The 20,636-nt window shown below is 41.3% G+C and overlaps 1 protein-coding gene and 1 long non-coding RNA gene across 6 annotated transcripts in view; one reads left to right on the top strand and one right to left on the bottom strand.

Annotated features, from left to right (window-relative positions):
* FRMPD4 (FERM and PDZ domain containing 4) overlaps positions 1-20,636 on the top strand; it is an 829,477-nt gene that overhangs the window by 169,118 nt on the left and 639,723 nt on the right. The window lies entirely within an intron of this gene.
* Positions 1-20,636, bottom strand: part of LOC144380606 (uncharacterized) — a 110,432-nt gene that overhangs the window by 57,650 nt on the left and 32,146 nt on the right. For both annotated transcript variants that reach the window (XR_013444820.1, XR_013444821.1), the window contains exon 2: positions 13,434-13,550. This is a non-coding gene — a long non-coding RNA (uncharacterized LOC144380606). The remainder of the gene's footprint in view (positions 1-13,433; positions 13,551-20,636) is intronic.

Raw genomic sequence — 20,636 nt, 5'->3', positions numbered from 1 at the left:
TTTCATTTTCTTGCCTAATTGTTCTGACTAAAATAGAAGTAGTTAGGGCAGACATTCATGTCTTATTCCTGATCTTACATGGAAAGTTTTCAGTCTTCCACCATTAAGTATGATATTATTTGTGGATTATTTATAGATGCCCTTTATCAGATTGAGGGAGTTCCCTTCTTTTCTTAGTCTGTTGAGTTTGTTTCATTTTTTGTCATGAAGATGTGTTGGTCCTTGCTCCCTTCTGCTCATTCAACTTATTTATCACCTTCTATTAGCGCCTTTACTTATTTTTTTTTTTCTCTCTTAGCTCCTTATGGGAGTGGAAACTAGCTGGGTGACTAGTTATACCTAGCATTCCCTAAAGAATTTTCTTTCTAGGAAGGCCAGACAAGAGTATATGGATGAGTTAGACAAACCCATGGCACCTATGTTAAGGCTACTGCTAATTAATCAATGCAGAACTCGTCCTACCACAGTGGGAAGCATATCTCTTGGCAGAAGAACCGTATCCATTACTGTTTGAAATTATTTATTATTATTAAAGATTCTATTTATTTGAGAGAGAGAGAGAAAGAGCACAAGCTGGGGGGAGGGGCAGAGAGAGAGGGAGAAGCAGAGTCCCTGCTGAGCAGGGAGCCCCATGTGGGGCTTAATCCCAGGACTCTGAGATCATGAGCCAAAGGCAGCCGCTTAACCAACTGAGCCACCGAGGTGTCCCTGAAATTTATTATTTTGACATGGAAAACAATGGAATTTGTTTATTGATGTGGTAGTATGGTAGTATAGGGGAGAAGAAGATAGAAGAGGGAGATTTGAAAAGGATAGATAAAGCATGGGAAAGGGAGGGAAAATTGGGGAAACTTCATGAGCAAAGACAAGGAAGTAGAATGATCATGGAATATTCAAGTACTAGTGAGTGATGAGACAGATTTAATGTATATGAGTCAGGTGTTTTTGCTGCATAAATAGGTGGCATGTGAGTCTTTCCACAGAGGCCCTCCTATAAAACTTTAATCTAATGAACTCAGATCTGGAATCCCATTGTTCATAGTGGTCTCATAGTTATGTCTCCCCAGAGTGCAAACATTTTAAAATACCAGGACAGCAAGGAGTGGTGTGGTAAGCAGCTTCTAACATGGCCCCCAGTGAACTCTTTCTCCTGATATTCACTCACTTGTGTGGTTCCCATCCCTTGAGTGTGGAATTGGTTTAGTGACTTTTTTTCTAATGAATAGAATTCAGCAAAGTGACAGGATGATTTGATCTTTGATTACAAGTGATTGTAACTTCTGTCTAGCTGGAGACTCTATTGCTTTCTTTTCTTTTTTTTTTTAATTTAAATTCAAGTTAGTTAACATATAGTGTATTATTTGTTTTAAGGGTAGAATTTAGTGATTTATCAGTTGCGTGTAACACCCAGTGCTCATTACATCAAGTGCCCTCCTTAATGCCCATCACCCATTCCCTATAGTTAAGAATCTCTGATGGTTTGCCCCCTTTCAGTTTTTCTCTTATTTTTCCTTCCCTTCCCCTATGTTCATCTGTTTCTTAAATTCCACATACGAGTGAAATCATATGGTATTCATCTTTCTCTGACTGACTTATTTAGCTTAGCACAATACACTCTAGTTCCATCCATGTCATTGCAAATGGCAAGATTTCATTCTTTTTTAAAAAAGATTTATGTATTTATTATTTTAGAGAGAGAGGGAGTGTGTGAGCAGGGAGAGGGGCAGAGGGAGTGGGAGAGAGAGAGGCAGAGAAGCAGACTCCCTGCTGAGCATGGATCCCAACACAGGGCTCAATCCCAGGATCCTGAGATCATGACTTGGGCCAAAACCAAGAGTTAGAGGCTTAACTGACTGAGCCACCCAGGTGCCACAAGATTTCGTTCTTTTTGATGGCTGAGTAATATTCCATTGTTCTGTTGCTTTCTTGACTGAATGCTTTGGTGAAGCAGGCTGCAGTGCTGAGGAGACCCACATGGCAAGGAAGTGATGGCTGCCTCTGGCCAAGAGCCAGTCAGTAACTGAGGCTCTCAATTTAACTGCATGCAAGGAACTGAATCCTGTCAACAACCACATGAGCTTGGAAGTGGATCCTTCTCTAGTTGAACCTTCAGATGAATCCCCAGAGCCTGGGCTGACACCTTAGTTTCAGCCTCCTTAGAGAGCAGGAAGCAGAGGACTCAGCCAGGTCACATCCAGATCCCTGACTCAGAGAAACTACGAGATAATAAATGTATGTTGTTTTAAGTCATTAAATTTGGGAGTAACTTGTTATGTAGCGATCAGTCATTCATACAAGTGGATGGTACCTAATCCCAGGTAGTGACTTCCAAATGGCGAACATCTAGATACATAGAAGCAGGAAGGGCAGTATTTTGGAGTAAGGGCTGTCTCTTCTTAAATGTAAGGTCATCTTTACTGGTAGCAACCTTACAATCCCTAATAATCAACTCTTTAGGATTTGTTTTGCTCGATTTACAATTACCGTGAGTATGTGAACGTGACATAGGCCGATTTCTGAGATTATTCGTTTTTTCTTCCTTCATGGTCTGACCCAGTTATGTTGTCATTGACCTGCAGCTGGTGTATACTCCCACAGTTCTCCAACTTGTCAGAATTATTTCAGCTGCTTCTCCGTAGCTGTCAGCCACATCCCCCAAGTTACCATTATTAGGAAAATACTGTGTGAGTTTACTTTTTAAGCCTATTACCTAAATCACAAAGAAACCATCATGGTATACTAAGCACTAACCCTTATGAAATTGACTTAATACAAATCACATATTAATACTTCTTTGAAAATGATCCTCAAATCAGGTCCATTATTTAAACAGAATATAGGGGCGCCTGGGTGGCTCAGTCGTTAAGCATCTGCCTTCGGCTCAGGTCATGATCCCAGGGTCCTGGGATCGAGCCCCGCATCGGGCTCCCTGCTCGGCGGGAAGCCTGCTCACTCCCCCTGCTTGTATTCCCTCTCTCACTGTGTCTCTCTCTGTCAAATAAATTAATAAAATATTTTAAAAAAATAAACAGAATATAAACTATTTCCTAATTTTTTCGAGACACAAGGAATGTGCTTATCAAAGCCTGACTAGACTCAGATCTCATTTTTCTCCTACATGTCCCCCAAGAACGGAAAGGTGTCTGCTGAGCCTTCATCCGGATGACACCAGACAGGTTTGGCGATGCAAGTCATAGCTCTCAACAGTGCCCCATTGTATACCTGGTAGGAAGCAACAAGAAAAAAAATGGGGCAGGAGCTTCTTAAGGTCTGTCACTCTCTGCTCAACTAGAAAGAGGACAACTGCTGCCCATGGAGCCTCAACCAGTGTCCCTCTGGTGCATGGCATTTATCATTCTGTTCCTTGAGTAGTAATTGATCTGTTTTTGTACCATTTAGATTTTACAATGTTAAGTGAATGCTTCCTGACTTACTAGTTACAAGTTATTATTTTTAATGCTATATTCCAGTTATTCCAGTTATTTGGTGAGTCCGGAAGCTTATTTCTACCAGCTCAAACATTTGACTGGTTCTGACTTGCGTGGTAGGATATGGGCGTCCCTGTCTGCTCAGTGCCTGTTTTGCAGAATATTAAGCCAGGTATTGCAGAAAGTCAGAAAGAAAGCCAAAGATAGTAACCTTCCATCAGGGTTTCCAGTGCTTTGAGAGGAAAGAAGAGAATAAAAAACATCTGTCGATACAAAACTAGAAATCTATACATACTTGATTGTGTGTGTGTATAGTGTGGGTGGAGGTGTATGTTTAAGGAATTCTAGAGAGAGAGCTGTGCCTGAAGAGCTGCTGAAAATCTACAGCATCAAGTGCTTCTTGAGGCCACAGAGCGGACGCTTCCGCGGAGGCAGTAACCGTACGAGTACTGCAGGCTGCCACAGAGAAGTGGGATCGAAGGAGGTGGAGGTGCGGTTGTGATGATTAAATTGCAAATCTCCCTCCATTTCCCAACAGATAACACTATAAAATAACATTCTAGACAGTAGAGGACAAATACGTTAGCTTGCTGAGGACTCTGTGGTTGGGCACAAGGATATATAAAGAAGGGCAAGAGTGGGTGAGTTTCTTTGCTGCATTCTGTGATTGGCAGCACTACGCTGGCTTTCTGAAAAAAGGAAAAACAAACCTTGGCTTATTTCTTCCCCCCAAATCCGAGAGTGCGGTCAAAGGGATTGATCTTGATGTAGACTAGCTTTGGCAAGATTGTTATCTCCAAGTTTAGGAATTTTAAAACTACACACCCACCATGTTATAGAGTTCATTTCATAGTCAATTTTAAAAGCTTGTTTCCAATTCTGGCTGTTTGGCCAGCTCCCCAGTGTGAAGGTAGCGAGGAGAAAACACATTGCCCCTAACCTAGTTAATTCCTATTTATTTCTCCAGTTCCACTTAAGTTTTTTTGTGATCAGGGCCCCTGGGTGGCTCAGTCAATTAAGCCTCTGACTCTAGATTTCGGCTCAGGTCATGATGTCAGGGTCGTGACATTGAGCCCCACGTCATCGGGCTCCGTGCTGAGCGGGGAGTCTGCTGGGGATTCTCTCTTCTCACTCTGTCCCTCTCCCTGCTCGTGCTCTCTCTCTCAAATAAATAAATAAATCTTTAAAAAAAATAAGGTTTTTGTGATCATCTCATCTTCACTACGTTAGATCACGTTGCCCCATTATGTACTCTCATACCAGTCTGTACTTTTTCATCTTACAATTTATCAAAGCTTGTTTCTGTGTATTTTTATAATAACTGCCTTATGCCTGTCACCAGATAGCTGATATTAATTGCCCTCCCCCATTTTTTATTGAGATACAAATGACCTATAACATTGTGTAAGCTTAAGGTATACAGTGTGTGGATTTAATACATTTGTATATTGCAGTATGATTCCGCCCCCCCCTTAGCCTTAGGTAACATCTTCATCATGTCGCATAATTACCATTTCTTTTTTTGTGGTGAGAACATTTAAAATCTAGTCTCATAGCAACTTTGAAATACATTATACAGTACTGTTAACTATACTCACAATGCTGTGCGTTAGATCTCCAGAACTTACTCAATCTTCTAACCATAAGTTTGTACCCTTTGACCAACATCTACCCAATTCCCCCTCTTCTTGGCCCCTGGCAACCAGAATTCTAGTCTCTCTACAAGTTCAGCTTTTTTAGATTCCACATATAAGTGAGATCATACAGTATTTGTCTTTCTCTGATTTACCTCATTTAGCACAATGCTGTCAGGGTCCATCCATGTTGTTGCAAATGGCAGGATTTCCTTCTTTCTCATGGCTGAATAATATTCCATTGTGTCTATTAACACATCTTTTTATCCACTTATCCATTGACAGTTTGTTTCTATATCTTGGCTATTGTGAATAACACTGCAGGATGGCAGTGCAAATATCTCTTCACTATCCTATTTTTATTTCCTTTGGAGAAATACCCAGAAGTGGGATCGCTGGATCATATGGTATTTTTAATTTTTTGAGAAACCTCCATACTGTTTTCCACAGTGGCTGCATGCACAGGGTTCCCTTTTCTCCACATCCTTGCCAACACTTGTTATCTTTTGTCTTTTTGATGGTAGCCATCCTAACAGGTGTGAGGTGATAGCTCATTGTGGTTTTACATTTGCATTTCCCTGATGATTAATGATATTGAGCACCTTTTCTTGTGCCTCTTGGCCATCTATATGTCTTTTTTGGAAAAATGTCTATTCCAATCCTCTGCCCATTTTTTAATCAGATTGTTTGTTGTTTTGCTATTGAGTTGTATGTGTTCCTTATATATTTTGGATATTAATCCCTTCAGATATATGCTTTGCAAATATTTTCTGCCATTCTGTAGGTCACCTTCTCTTCTCTTTTTTTAAATTAATTAATTAATTTATTTATTTATTTGAGAGATAGCGAACACACGTGCACATGAGCTGGGGAGGGGCAGAGGGAGAGGGAGAAGCAGACTCCTAGCTGAGCGGTGATGATGACATGGGGCTCGATCCCAGGACCCTGAGATCACGACCTGAGCTGAAGACAGACGCTTAACTGACTGAGCCACCCAGGTGCCACTGTAGGTCACCTTTTCAATTTGTGGATTGCTTCTTTTTTTTTTTTAAGGGTTATTTATTTATTTTAGAGAGAGAGTACATGAGTGGGGTGAGGGGCAGAGGGAGGGAGAGAATCTCCAGCAGACTCCCCACTGAGCATGGAGCCCAACACTGGGCTCCATCTCATGACCCTGAGGTCATGACCCCAGCCAAAATCAAGAGCTGGATGCTTAAGCCACTGAGCCACCCAGGCACCCTGTTGATTGCTTCTTTTGCTGTACAGCAGCTTTTTGGTTTAATGTAGTCCCCAACTTGACTTTTGCTTTTGTTGCTTGTATTATTGCCACTTAATTTTATCTATAATAACTCTATTTTGTTTGAGGTGGAAATTTTTCTACCTAACATCTACATTTCCTAGGCTCCTGTGCATTTATAGCTGGTCATGTGACATAATTCAGACCATTAAGATGTTGGTAAAATTCTACAGTGAGGCTTCAGGGAATGTTCTTTCTTTTTCTTTCTTTCTTTCTTTCTTTCTTTCTTTCTTTCTTTCTTTCTTTCTTTCTTTCTTTCTTCCTTTCTTTTTAATTTATTATTTTTTTAAAGACTTTATTTATTTATTTGACAAAGAGAGACATAGCGAGAGAGGGAACACAAACAGGGGGAGTGGGAGAGGGAGAAGCAGGCTTCCCACTGAGCAGGGAGCCCGATGCGGGGCTCGATCCCAGGACCCTGGGATCATGACCTGAGCCGAAGGCAGACGCTTAACGACTGAGCCACCCAGGCGCCCCGGGGAGTGCTCTTTTAAAATGACAACAGACACAGCTGACGTGGGTGGCTTTTGCCTGTCATGCTCCCTGTTTTCCTGCTTAGGGCGCAGTCACAATATTGGAAGAGAAGCTGCCACTTTGCAACCATAAGGCAACAAGCATCAGGTGAAAGCCACACACTATGCTGAGGCTGAGTGAAGAGAGAGATGCGACACAGATTTCCCCCAGTGCCATCTCAGAGCCACCGTAGTCCTTGGGACTTCATTTTAACACCAGAAAAATAACCACCTTGTGGATTTTCATGGTTTTTTTTTCTGGTTTTATTTGTTTGCTTGTTTGTTTGTTTAGTGGTACAGAGGATAAGCAAAGAAGGAATGATATGGACTATTTTGCCTAGAGAAGAGGGCTGGGTTTTCTTAGACTGAGGAGTGATGTGAGGGAGTCATAACCCTTCCTGGGAACTCATGCTTAGAGAAGTCAGTGGAGAAGAAAGCACCCCACTCGAGAAGGGAAAAGCACTCACTGAACGAGTTATGTCAAAGGAAGTGGAGGGGAAGTTATGAGGGTCTGTGGTATATCTAATGTTCCTGTTATTAAGTGTGGTTGAGTTGGAGGAGAGAGGCTCTATGCGGTTAATATAGTTATTGTGTGCATTAAGCAGACCAGAGTGCATTAAATGTAGAGTGAATTGATTTTGTACAACTATCCTCTGCCATCTTTTTAGAAAAATAATGACTAATGCAACTCTGCAAATGTGTTTCTCCGGAAGAGCTTTTGGGGAAGGGAGGTTTATTTTATCTAATCCCTTTCATCTATGTTATAGATTACTTAGTGTGCTTATTTGACCTTGGGAACTCTACTTCTGGTCATTAGGCAAAGGAGGGCTAGTCTAAAAAGAAAAATTACATTGAGCACTATCCATATAAAGTCAGCCATTTATGTCAACTTCTTCCCCCGTACTTAAATATAGAGAGTACCCTGCCGATCAATGGAAAACTGCTTGTGGAAGCTGAAGTCTGCAGGCCGAAGCACAGTCCATATTAGGGAGTACAAAACATGGCTTTCTTTCTACTTCGTTCCGCCCACCCCCGCCCCCCATTCCTTCCTCCAGACAGATTTTCCCAAGTGGCTCCAAGCATGGGCATCAGATTGTCCACACCAGGGAAAGGCCTGGGCTTCCCATGAAGCAGGCCAAAGCCTCTCATTAGAGACAAACTCTGGTCTCACCGCTCCAGAGCTTGCGTCTGACCTCCTGAGTTTTACACCGATTCTCTATTTTCTCCCTTCACTGGGCTATTGTTCGCCTTAGAATAGTGCTTGCCCCATATACCAGTACTATTTATATCCTACTTCTTGCTGATTGACCTAGCTTTGGAATCCTTACTTGCCCTGATCATGGATAGTTGTGTACGCTTCCTTCCCAGCTCATCTTGTGGCTTTGGATCCATTTCCTGCTCTAACTTCCTGTATTTGCTCAATCAGTCACTGACACACTGTATCTGCCTCCCTGGTTCCTGGGCTGGGCCCTTGCAACTCATGGAGTTCTTTTATAGGGTCGAATGCAGAGAAGCGGAAAGAGATGAACTGCTTGGCAGGAAATTCATATGAGCATATAACCTGTACCTGTCCCATACAGTAGAAGCCAGACTTCCTGCCTGTGACAGTGTTTATTGAATCCCTTTCTCAGCCAGTCAGGAGCTTGTTAATTGCTGGAATCTGATTTTATGAACAGGCTTAATTTCAGATGTCCACCTTTCAAACACTTAGCTATTAATTCCTTTTCTTTTTTGTTTTTTTTTCTTTTCAAATTTTTATTTAAATTCTAGTTAGTTAACATATAGTGTAATATTGGTTTCAGGAGTAGACTTTAGTGATTCATCACTTACATATAACACCCAGTGCTCATCACAGCAAGTGCCCTCCTTAATGCCCATCCCCCATTTAGCCCATCCCCCACCCACCTCCCTCCATCAACCCTCAGTTTGTTCTCTGTAGTTGAGTCTTTTATGGTTTGCTTCCCTCTCTCTCTTTTTTTTCCTTTCCCCTACGTTCATCTGTTTTGTTTCTTAAATTCCACATATGCGCGATTTTTTTTTTTAAACACTTTTATCTCAAGGGAACATCAAACTCAGCTCTTCAGAGAAGAGCTTGTTCGGGCCAAATAGGTGGTCAGTGAGGAGTCAAGGGTCTATTGTCCAAAAATAAGAGAGAAGTTTATGGTGCAAAACTATTATTATTATTTTTTTTTTTTTTTTACATTTTTAAAGTTAAGAGTTTGGTTTGTTTTAGAGCAATATTAGGTTCACAGCAAAACTGAGGAGAAAGTACAGAGATTTCCCATTTACTCCCTGACCCCACACATGCACAGCCTCCTCCACTATCAGCCCCCTCCACCAGAGTAGGACATTGTTACAGCTGATGAACCTGTACTGACACATCATTGTCACCCCAAAGTCAAAGTTTACATGAGGATTCATGCTTGGTGGTGTATATCCTATGGGTTTAGAACAATGTATAATGATATGTATCCATCACTGTAATATCATACAGAGTATTTTCATTGCCCCAAAAATCCTCTGTGCTCCATTTATTCATTTCTCCCCTCGTAACCCCTGGAAACCACTGATCATTTTACTGTCTCCACAGTTTTGCCTTTTCCAGAATGTCGTATAGTTAAAATCATATAGTACATAGCCTTTTACATTGGCTTCTTTCACTTAGTAATATGCATATAAGGTTCCTTGATGTCTTTTCTTGGCTCTTGATATTTCATTCCCTTTTAGGGCTGAATAATATTCCATTGTCTGACTGTTTATTTTATGCATTTTCCTACTGAAGGACATCTTGGTTGCTTCCAAGTTTGGCAGTTATGAATAAAGCTGCTATAAACGTCTCTGTGCAGTTTTTGTGTGGACGTAAGTTTTCAACTCCTTTGGGTAAATACTAACGAGCATGAATATTGGATCAGATGGTTAAGAGTGTGTTTAGTTTGATAAGAAACTGCCAAACTGTCTTCCAAAGTGGCTATACTGTTTTTGCATTTTTACCGTCAGTGAAGGAGGGTTCCTGTTACTCCACATCCTTGTCAGGATTTGGTGTTGTCACTCTTCCCAATTTTGGCTATTCTAATAGGTGCGCAGGGTTCTATATATTGTTTTGTTTTGCAGTTTAGCCTATTGACAATGCTTTTGTTGTTCCCAGGGAACAGAAACTATGAATTATGGGATTCTCTGTTGCTAGTTCAAATTCAAATCTGCCGGTCCTAATCCTTTCTCCGACATTTAAATGAAAAAAAGTCAGCAAAGCAATACATGTAAAGCGCTTTGGAAAGTGGTACGATGCGAACACTGTACAATTGTTTGATATTATTTTAACTAACAGTCCATCTGTATTCATGAGAACCACTGGCAGCATTCACGCCATGAGCCCATTTGCTAGCACAGGAAAGTTGCCGAGTTGAACCTTTGTTGGTAGCTAGGCCCACTCATTCCTTGCTGAAAAGACACACATCAAAGATTTTCATTCCCAGGGGCACCTGGCCAACTCAGTTGGTAGAGCATGTGACTCTTGATCTTGGGGTTGTAGTTTCGAGCCTCACGTTGACTGTAGAGATTACTTAAAAATAATATCTTTTTTCCCTCCTTTCCCCCACCCACTAAAAATAAAATCTTAAAAAAGAAAAGATTTTCAATACCAGAATTTCTGTGAGAAATGGATCTGAAGATGAAATACTTATGGATCACTCAGCACCTTTTCTTCTCCCTTACCAGGGGAAGCTCCTTCCTGGGTCATTCTGGGTTGTGAAATCAGTGTGGAGCTGGGCTGGGACACAGTGCACCAGGCCTTCTCAGTCATGCGCAACACATCATCGGCATCATTATGTCTCTGAACGCCTGGATCTAGATGTCTCTTTGGTCATCTCCCTTAGGACTCAGGCTCTCTCCTATACTGATGCCTTTAATCACAGCATTCTTTATAGTTTCTTCCAACCCAAGCAAGAGTCGAGCACCAACAATGTATTTCTTCTTCTATCAGTTCAGTCTTTCAGTAGGTTATTCGGTGCAAACTACTTAGAAGACCAAATCGGAGTTGAGAAAAGCCCCTGGGCTCTAGCCAATGTGTAGCTGGCTAGATCACTCTGCTTCCCTCCCTTCTTTCCTCCCTCCCCACCCACACTCACGGCTTTGATGCAACTAATGGTGCGCCTTGAAGCCATCAGATCAAATCTTTGCTTATCCTTGTTTGAACTGGGAGTCACAAGAAGTTCAGACTCTCCCAAGTCACCCCTCATCTCCTGGACTCTCATCCTTACACATGTCACATGTCACCTTATCAGTGGCTGTGTTCCTGCTCACTGGATTTTTAATTTTCTACCTTTTCCCCTGGTGCTCACCTGCATTATTTTTCTAAATTAACATTGCCAATAATTTCTTTCATTGTTTATTGTCTGTGACCTGCTAGAATATAACTGTCATGAAAGCATCGACTTTGCCTTGTTCGCCACGTCTTCCTAGTGGCAAAAACAGTGACTGGCACGTGGTAGAAACTTGAAAGACAAGCGCCAAGTGGCTCTTTACTGGTAATGGGCACGTGGCCCTTGGGAGAAGATGCTTCTACTTCCTTATCCACCTCTAGGAATCCTGCTCCATCTCTTCTTTTCCACATGAACTCCCTTTAAATTTCTGTTCTGAGTCTCTGAGCTTCGCTTGCCTTTTCCATCTGAAGTCATAACGACAACGGCCATACTCTTTAGGCTCCAGCTTCAGCCTATCTTTTCTTGGTTAAGCAGTTGCTGAAGAGATGCCCACTCCCTTTTTAACTGTATGCTTTTTGGAGAGGGCAGTGCTGGAAAGGGTAGGGCTAGAAGACTGCTTTCTTTGGAAAGTCACGTAACTACAGTCCAGCCACAAAGTTTGGCCAGCTTCTGAAGATTTTTTTTTTTCTCATTTCTTTGTACTATTACAGACAGATCTGAACACCACTTGGCAGTATTCCCTGCCATTTTCTTTCCCCTGCCATTTCTTTCATCAGTAATCTGTGTTTTAGCTAAGCTCTGAAAGATTGTCCTTTTTTCAGCCCTCACTGTGAAGGTTGAATTATAGCTATCATTTATTTATTGCCTGCAATACATTTATCTATGTGTGCATTTATATGTGTGTGTATATTTGCATGTGTGAATATGTGCGTATGTACACACACATATATATATATGTACACACATACACATACACACCACTTTATAAATGAGAAAACTAAGGTTCAGAGATATTAAATAACTTCTTCAAGATCACTCAGAAGGTGGGGGCGCCTGGGTGGCTCAGTCGGTTGAGCATCCGGCTCTTGGTTTCAGCTCCAGTCTTGATCTCAGGGTCAAGATCTCAGGGTTGTGAGATCAAGCCCTGTGTCAGGCTCCATGCTCAGCAGGGAGACTGCTTGAAGTTTCGCTCCCTCTGCCCCTCCCCTCACTTGCACACGCACGCGTGCATGTGCTCTCTCTCAAATCAGTCAATTAATCAATCTTAAAAAAAAAGATCACTCAGAAGGTAAAGTAAACTTCTTAAAAGAAGCATCCACCCTTCCTCACCTCTCATTCTTTTTTTTTAACTCCAGTATAGGTAACGTATAGTGTTACATTAATTTCAGGTGTACAATACAGTGATTCAACAGTTCTGTACATTATTTGGTGCTCATCATGGTAAGTGTGTTCTTAATCCCATTTGCCTATTTCACCCATCCCCCCACTCACCTCCCCTCTGGTGACCATCCATTTGTTCTATATAGTTAAGATAAAATCACTCTTAAAAGATTACCAAATCTTGTCAATCTGTGTTAATTTCATATTTTCACTATGAAACATTTCAAACATATAGACAAAAAAGAGAAAATAATATCAGGAATACTCCTGTATTATCCTATATTGTCTTCAAACTTTTAAAAGGAATAATACATTACAGATAAGGTGATGCCTATTGTATGCTTTTCCCTGATCACATTGCCCCACTCCTTCCCCAGATGTAACTGCTTTCATGAACTTTAAAAAATAATTCCTGTGCTTGCTTTTACATTATTCCTATATACAAATGGATCTATGAAAAAATACTTAGATTTAGATTTTTTAACTTTTAAACAGTATCTGTCTTTGTGACAATTGCTTTTGCTTAGCTCAAAATTATGTTTTTGGAATTTTTCCATGTTGATGGGAGGGTCCCTTTCTTTCATTCATTTTCATTGCTCATGGTATTCTATTGCATGAATATGCCACAATTTATTTACCTGGCCTTCTATTGATATATGATTAGGTTGTTTCCATATTTTGATTTTAAAAATGATAATGTCACTTTTCAGTCTTCATCATATTCTGCCTCTCAGCAACATGTTCCACAGTTAGCCATCTTTATTCCTCTATATTTTTCTCTTTTGGTTCTGCAACACCAAGAGTCTTTGTTTTTCTCCATGTCCTCTGGTGACTCCTCAGCTTTCCTTACCTTCCTGCCCTCTCCCACTTAACCTGAAATTTGGGGGTTCCCCAAAACTTGGTATTGGACCCTTTAGCCTTCTTTCTCCCTCCCATTTTTTTCTTAGATGGTGTCATCTACTTCTGTGATATTAAATACTCACAGTGCTGTCTCCTGCCCATATCTCCCCTCTGAGGTCCAGGCATGAATCATGACGATTGTCTACTTGACACCTCGTCTTGGATATCTCAGAGGCCACTCAAGTTCAAACTTGAGAAATCTAAAAAAAAAAAGAAAGAGAAACTCTTTATTCTTCCATCTAAACCCATGGTAGAGCGTTTCTAATGTGGTGCTTAATGATCCACCTCCTGGTAGGTAGTCGCATCTTTGTGTAATCTCCTCCCCTGAGTGTGGGCTGGACCTAGTGACTGCTTCTAAGGAATAGAGTAGAGTAGAACAAAAGCCATGAGATGTCACTCCCAGGATTAGATTATAAAAGACAGCTTGCATTATTTCTAGCTCTCTTTACTTTCTTACTCTGATAAAGACATTTGTCAGGTTGTGAGCTGCTCAGTGGAGAGGCCTACATGACAAGAAACTGAGAGCTGTCTCTGCCTGACACCAATGGAGAATTTCATTCTATCAACAACTCCATGAGTGTGGACTTGGAAGATGTCCCTGCTATAGTTGAGCCTTGTGATGGATGCAGCCACTGTTGACACATTGACTGCCCTCTGGTGAGACTCTGAGACAGAGGATCCAGCCAAGCTGCACCGGGATGCCTGACCCACAGAAAGTATGACATAATAAACGTGTGTTGCTTTAAGCTGTTAAGCATGGGAGTAATTTGTTAAACGGTGTTAGATAACTAATACAAATCGTGTTCACCTTCCAGCAGTCCCCATATCAATAAACCATCTACTTGGTAACTCAGGTTGTAAACTAGATTCTTCTGTGACTCATTCCTCTTCCTCATCCTCTGTAGTAATCCATTTGTTAGTCCTGTAGCTTCTGTCTTCAAAATGCAATGTAAATATCTCAGCTTATTTCTCCACTGATATACACTAGGCCAAGCCATCATCATTTCTTATTTTGAGGGGGAAAGAAGAGATCTTTGAACAGGCCCCTTAGGGGATGTTAAGGTCATTTTATCCTCCTGCCCTTTTTCCTTATTAATTTATATTTGCCTATTTAATAGATTTTATTACTGAACTCCTTCTTTTAAGTACTAGGGATGGTGATCAAAACCTAACATGGTCCCAAGAGTCATGGAGTTTGCAAGGGAGACACATCTTATAAGATTAACTGAGAACTGTGAAAATTCTCTGAAGAAGGGATGTCTGGTTCTATGAGAATAAGAACCCAATGTGCTTATGATTTCCCAAGAAATTGATATTGAGGATCATTCTTGATCAGAGGGGCTTCCAGACTTGTTTGAGGCAGAATTTTCTAGAATAGTGCAGAAAGTGATGGCTGATAAAGCTATGCATGTGTCATTATGTTCCATCATCTGACTAGTTATTCTCATTCCTTCCTTTATTACCCTCCCCATATATGAATCTCCAGGGATGGGGCCTTAAGTACCAGAAACTATGGTTGGGTGTTCTTCCCCACCTTCCCCATCAAAGAGTCAGGGCAAATTATCAAGTTTGCATTATACCTAAGGAAAAAAAAGGCATAAAGTTGTTCCTATAATTTACAATGAATGAGTGTTCCAATGCAAGTATGTAATGGTGTAGGATATCTCTTTAAATTATTACATCTATTTTTCTTTAGGATCATAAAAACTCTTAGAGTTGAAATGGGGACTTTATTGGTCATTGGATTCACTCCGCAGTGTAGGGTGGAAATTTCCCTACAGTCTTCATAACCAGTCATCTTCCAGCTGCTGCATAATCATTTCTAGTAATTGGCAACTCATTATCACACAAAGCACCTCGTTTAATTGTTACAAAGAGGAAATTGTTGTGACCTTTTATATTAATTAGAATTTACTTTCCTTTTTTAGAAATTTTTATTTATTTATTTAAGTAGGCTTCATGCCCAACATGAGGACTTGAACTCATGACCCCGAGACCAAGAGTCGTGTGTTCCACCAACTAAGCCAGCCAGGCACCTCAGAATTTTCTTTACTTTGATTTATGTCTGTGGGGCCTGTTTACTTCTAGCAAAGCTGAGTAATTCTAAGCTAGGGTCCATTGCTACTCTGTAAATTTGTATCAAAAGCTTCCACCCTTCATGACTAAGGCTTTTTAGATGGCTTATTACTTCTTGGTCTTCAAAGGTAATTTCGTATGTCCTCACGTCAGTTCAATGGATTCTTTGTAGCAAGAGCCAGTCTTAGAACTTGAATTGTATGAAACTCTAATTTCCTCAATCACACAGATATTTGACGCAGTCATCTGCTGGGAGTAAGCAATCTATGGGAGGAAAACTAGAGTCAGCTTACAACAATTCCTTCCTGTTACATGGGGAGTGACAGAGTGATCAGCAAACACTGTTTATGGAAGGCAACACTCATTCCTCAGTCCTTGCTTTCTGAAAACAAATTTGCCTGGGGCATAAATAAGATAAGATGTAAATAAGTATGAAAGATAGTCCTAATTAAAAAAAAATATCTCAGCCCTTGCTTCTTGTAAATTGGACTTTGTGATGCATTTATAAATATCTAATGCAATATTTTGAACTAAATTATACCTTCTTTTTCTAGTCAAAAGTAAAGCCAACATCTGGGATACGTTACCTATGCAGATAAAATAATTGCTGATAAATGGTCAGTGTAGTCTTTTTTTTTTTTTTTTAAGGTTTTTTCATTCATTTGAGAGAGAGAGTGAGTGTACAAGCAAGAGCATGAGCAGGGGGAGGGAGAAGCAGACTCCTTGCTGAGCAGGGAGCATGCTACAGGGCTCAGTCCCAGGACCCTGGGATCATGACCTGAGCTGAAGACAGATGCTTAACCAACTGAGCCACCCAGGCACCCCATTGGTCAGTGTAGTCTTAAATGCATGGGAATCATTTGCTTATAAACTATAATGTCTTTTTCTATTACTGGTGTTTAAATATTGCCCATGTCTTTGAGGCTTCCATAAGATGGAAGAAGCAAGTTTATTAAATAGGTCACTGGTCTTTGGTTGCCAACTGTTGGATTTCATGTTTTAACATTAAGGATGCATTAGTTTTCTTCTTTTTTTTTTAAAGTTTTATTTATTGGGGCACCTGTGTTTCTCTTTATGCTATTATGATAAAGATGGAAACTAGTCTCGTTTACAGAATCATAAGCATCTGCCTTCGGCTCAGGTCATGATCCCAGGGTCCTGGGATCGAGCCCCGCATTGGGTTCCCTGCTCTGCGGGAAGCCTGCTTCTCCCTCCCCCACTCCCCTTGCTTGTGTTCCCTCTCTCACTGTGTTTCTCTCTGTCAAATAAATAAATAAAATCTTTAAAAAAAATAAAATTTTATTTATTTAAGTAATCTGTATACCCAATGTGGGCCTGAACTCACGACCCCAAGATCAAAAGTCACATGCTCTCCCAGCTGAGCCAGCCAGGCCCCCAGGTTTGCATTAGTTTTCATTTGCTGCATAACAAATCACCAGAAACTTAGTGGCTTAAAAAAACATACGGTTTCTATGAGTCAGGAGGTCCATGCACAGCTTAACTGGGTTCTGTGCTCAATGTCTCACAAATTTGAAAGCAAAATGTTGAGTGGGCTGTGTTCCTTTCTAGAGCTCAGGGTCCACTTCCAAGTTCATGTGGTTGTTGACAGAATTCAGTTTCTTGCAGTTGTATGACTGACATCCCCACTTCCTCTTGGCTGTCAGCCAAGGGCTGCTACAGCTTCTAGAGACCCCTGCAGTTCCTGGCCACTTGACTTTCTCACAATATGTCGGCTTACATCTTCAGAGCCAGCAGGAGAATCTCTGTGATCTCTAAAGCCTCTTTTAAAGGACTCACCTCTTTAGGTCAGAACCACCCAGGACAATCTCTCTTTTGATTAATTTAATGCCAAATGATCAGGGACTTGAATTATATCTGCAGAATCCCTCTACCCTTGACATATAATGTAACCTAATCATGGGAGTGACTGTCCCATGATATTCACCGGTCATATCCGCATCTAAAGGGAGGGGGGTACACAGGGCATGTGCACTAGGGCAGTGGGCATCTTGGGTACCATGTTAAAATCCAGCATACTACATTCCATTTGCTCATTTCTGATCCTAATACCCCTGAGCTTCACTTGTCTCATCCATCAAATGAGAATTGATATAGATATTAAGACCCCACTCCTAGCAGCAAATCTGTGTTTCTCTTTATGCTATTATGATAAAGATAGAAACTAGTCTCGTTTACAGAATCATAAGAAACTTCCCAGACTTCATGAGGCACACTGGCATTTTGGAAGGAAAATATTATGTCTTCTAGATCATCTCAAAGGAACAGGCTTTCCAGAAAAGTTAGGATCTACATTGTCACATCTTTCACAGTCCTCTTCCTGGTCAGTGCCACTGCCATTAGCACAGTACCCCGTGATAAGTAGAAGGGACACCCACAAACAGGATGGTGGAGGAAACCTCCAAATGAGACCTTCTCCCCCAGTGAGATCCGTTAGTGTTTGGATTCCATTCTAGTTGTTTGAGGTCTCTTAGTTATGGTCATCATCATGGAAAGTATCATCCTGAGCTACTTAGTGAGGCCTTATTTCTTGGCAATTGAAATCTCTGCAAATCCAGCATCAGTTGGTAAGACAGACAACAAAAATGGCATATATTCTCTCTGGCAGAGCTGGGAAGAGCAATGAACCACAAGCATCTGACCATGGCTTAGTTACGCAGGGAATCTGGACCATTCTAAGACAAATGGACATGGAAGTTGTTAGAGAAGGCACTATCCTTTAGCACTAGTAAGGAGAAAAAAGAAAAGGAAGCCAAAAATCAAGTTAGAGCTAGCCATTGACTTACTAGAGATAAGGAGAGACAGAATGTTAGTTGAAACAAAGCAAAAAGGTGAGAAATGCCGGTTGTGTTTTGATAGCAGACATTTTTCTCTTAAGCTGAGAGTATTACCCCAAATCTAACTGAGCATTTCCTTTTTGAAGATTCCCTAACAGATGCCAGGAATACCTCTATGAAAGAGTTTGGGTGAGGGACACCAGGAATGCTTTCGAATAGCTACCATAATGCCTGGCAGATGATGAACGCACATGGCAAACGCTAACCTGTAGAAGCTGTGGAGACACAGTAGGAGGAGTCTACCGCGCTGTCTCCCTAGAGGAGACAACTATAAGGAATCAACACCAATGTTCACAGTAATTCATGGGAGGACTGGAGAGAGGAGGAGTGAATACGGAAAAGCATGTTTCAACATGCCTGGTCAATTTTCAGTAACAGGAGTGGCTATGCTTTCTCTCAGGAGGTCAGCCTTCCAACACTGTAGTGAATAGAAGCCTGTGTCATCTGTGTCCATATAATGCATGCCATGCGGAGCAAGGAATTCTTTTCTTTTTTTTAAGATTTTATTTATTTATTCATGAGAGACAGAGAGAGAGAAAGAGAGGCAGAGGCAGAGGGAAAAGCAGGCTCCCTGCTCAGCAGGGAGCCTGACGCGGGACTTGATCCCAGGACCCCGGGATCATGACCTGAGCCAAAGGCAGACGCTTAACCGACTGAGCCACCCAGGCGCCCAGAGCAAAGAATTCTTTATTAAAATCTTTTGAAATTATGTCTGTAAGAGATATTTGACAGGTTAAGAGGAAACTTGGAGGAATAGAGGAGTGTCAAGAACGAAAGCTCAAGATGTTGAAGGAGAGAATGTCCCTGGTGGTGAATTTCCCATGAGGCCAGTGGCAAGGTGGGAATGATGGGTGTACATGAGGAACCGGGAGGGTAAAAGCTGAGGAGCCATTTGCTTTCTATCGCTCGAGGCCACTAGCCTCAGGCAACATTCAGCCATGTTTCGAGACCTTTTCCGTTGTCACAGCTGTGGGAAGGCCAGGCGGTACCGCTGGCGTCTGGTGGGTAGAGGTCAGGCATGCTGCTCAACATCCCACAGTGCACAGCCCCCTATAGCAAAGAACTATCTGGTCCTAAAGGTCAGTTGTGCCAACGTGTGAAACGCTGTCCCAGGGACTTTGATTCTGTTACTGGATAAAGTTGAACTGGCAAATGCTACCACCTTGGACGGTGTTAGCTAGAATCATGCAGTTGCCTTTTACCTTTGTCAAAAGCCTCCACTAAAAATAAACCTACAAAATTTAACATGACATTCATGATTTGATTTGATTTTAAAGATTTATTTATTTATTTTAGAGAGGGAGAGAGGGAGAGAGAGCGCGCGTGCGCATGAGCTGGAGGGGCAGAGGGAAAGGGAGAGAGATTCCCAAGCGGACTACGCGCTGAGGGCGGAGCTGGAGGCGGGGCTCGATCTCACAACCCTCAGATCACGACCTGAGACGAAACCAAGAGTCCGGGGCTTAACTGACTGAGCCACCCAGGCACCCCATGACATTTATGATTTTTAAAAAAGGCATTGTTCAGGCCCTACATGAGACATTTAATGTTAATTTTGTTGCTGGTAAAAAAGAATACCCTTTGCTGAAGAATGTTCATGCATTTCCTATTTAATAAGATCCACGTAATAGCTTTTCTTTCCCTTTTTGCCTTAGTAGCCAGGAGGTTCAGGGCCAAACTTGAAGTTCATTTGTGATTTTTGAGCATTTGAACATGATAGCTAGAATAGTTTGTATCTTTCTTTTCTTCAGTTATGATTTTCTTCTTACATTCCATTGAATTACTATTCATATAATATTCATATATATGAATATACAGATATTATATATTCACATGTAATATCCATGTATATGATTTTTTCATAATCAGAAAGAAACTTTCTTGCTTTATTGAGTTTCTAATCATTCTTTTTTTTTTTTTTTTTTAAGAAAGAAAGTGTGCGCCTGAGTGGAGGGGAAAGGGGCAGAGGGAGAGAGAGAATCTTAAGCGGGCTCCATGCCCAGCACAGAGCCCAACACGGGGCTCGATCTCATGACCCTGAGATCATGACCTGAGCTGAAGTCAGAGCCACCCCGCCACCTCTCTAATCTTTCTTAACATGAACTACCTGGATTACTTATATGTAGGTTGTTATTGTGAGTCCCTTCTAAGCAATGTACGTTCATGCAATTTTGTGCATTAAATACATTCTTGGAACGTCAGACAGAGCACTTGCATCTGGCAAGTGCTGCTGCGGGAATTAGAAAAGAGGTATGACCAGAGAAACACAAAGGATCTCTAATCAAAGGAGTTCTGAGGCCCAGTTAAGTCTGGCTTCCTTCAATGTGTACCACAAATCCATTCTGTTTTAGATCCTCT

This window comes from Halichoerus grypus, chromosome X (assembly GCF_964656455.1).
Source record: "Halichoerus grypus chromosome X, mHalGry1.hap1.1, whole genome shotgun sequence".
Taxonomy (NCBI): Eukaryota; Metazoa; Chordata; class Mammalia; order Carnivora; family Phocidae; genus Halichoerus; species Halichoerus grypus.
Note: the sequence above shows the minus strand (reverse complement) of the source record. Positions and strands in the feature narration are given on the sequence as shown.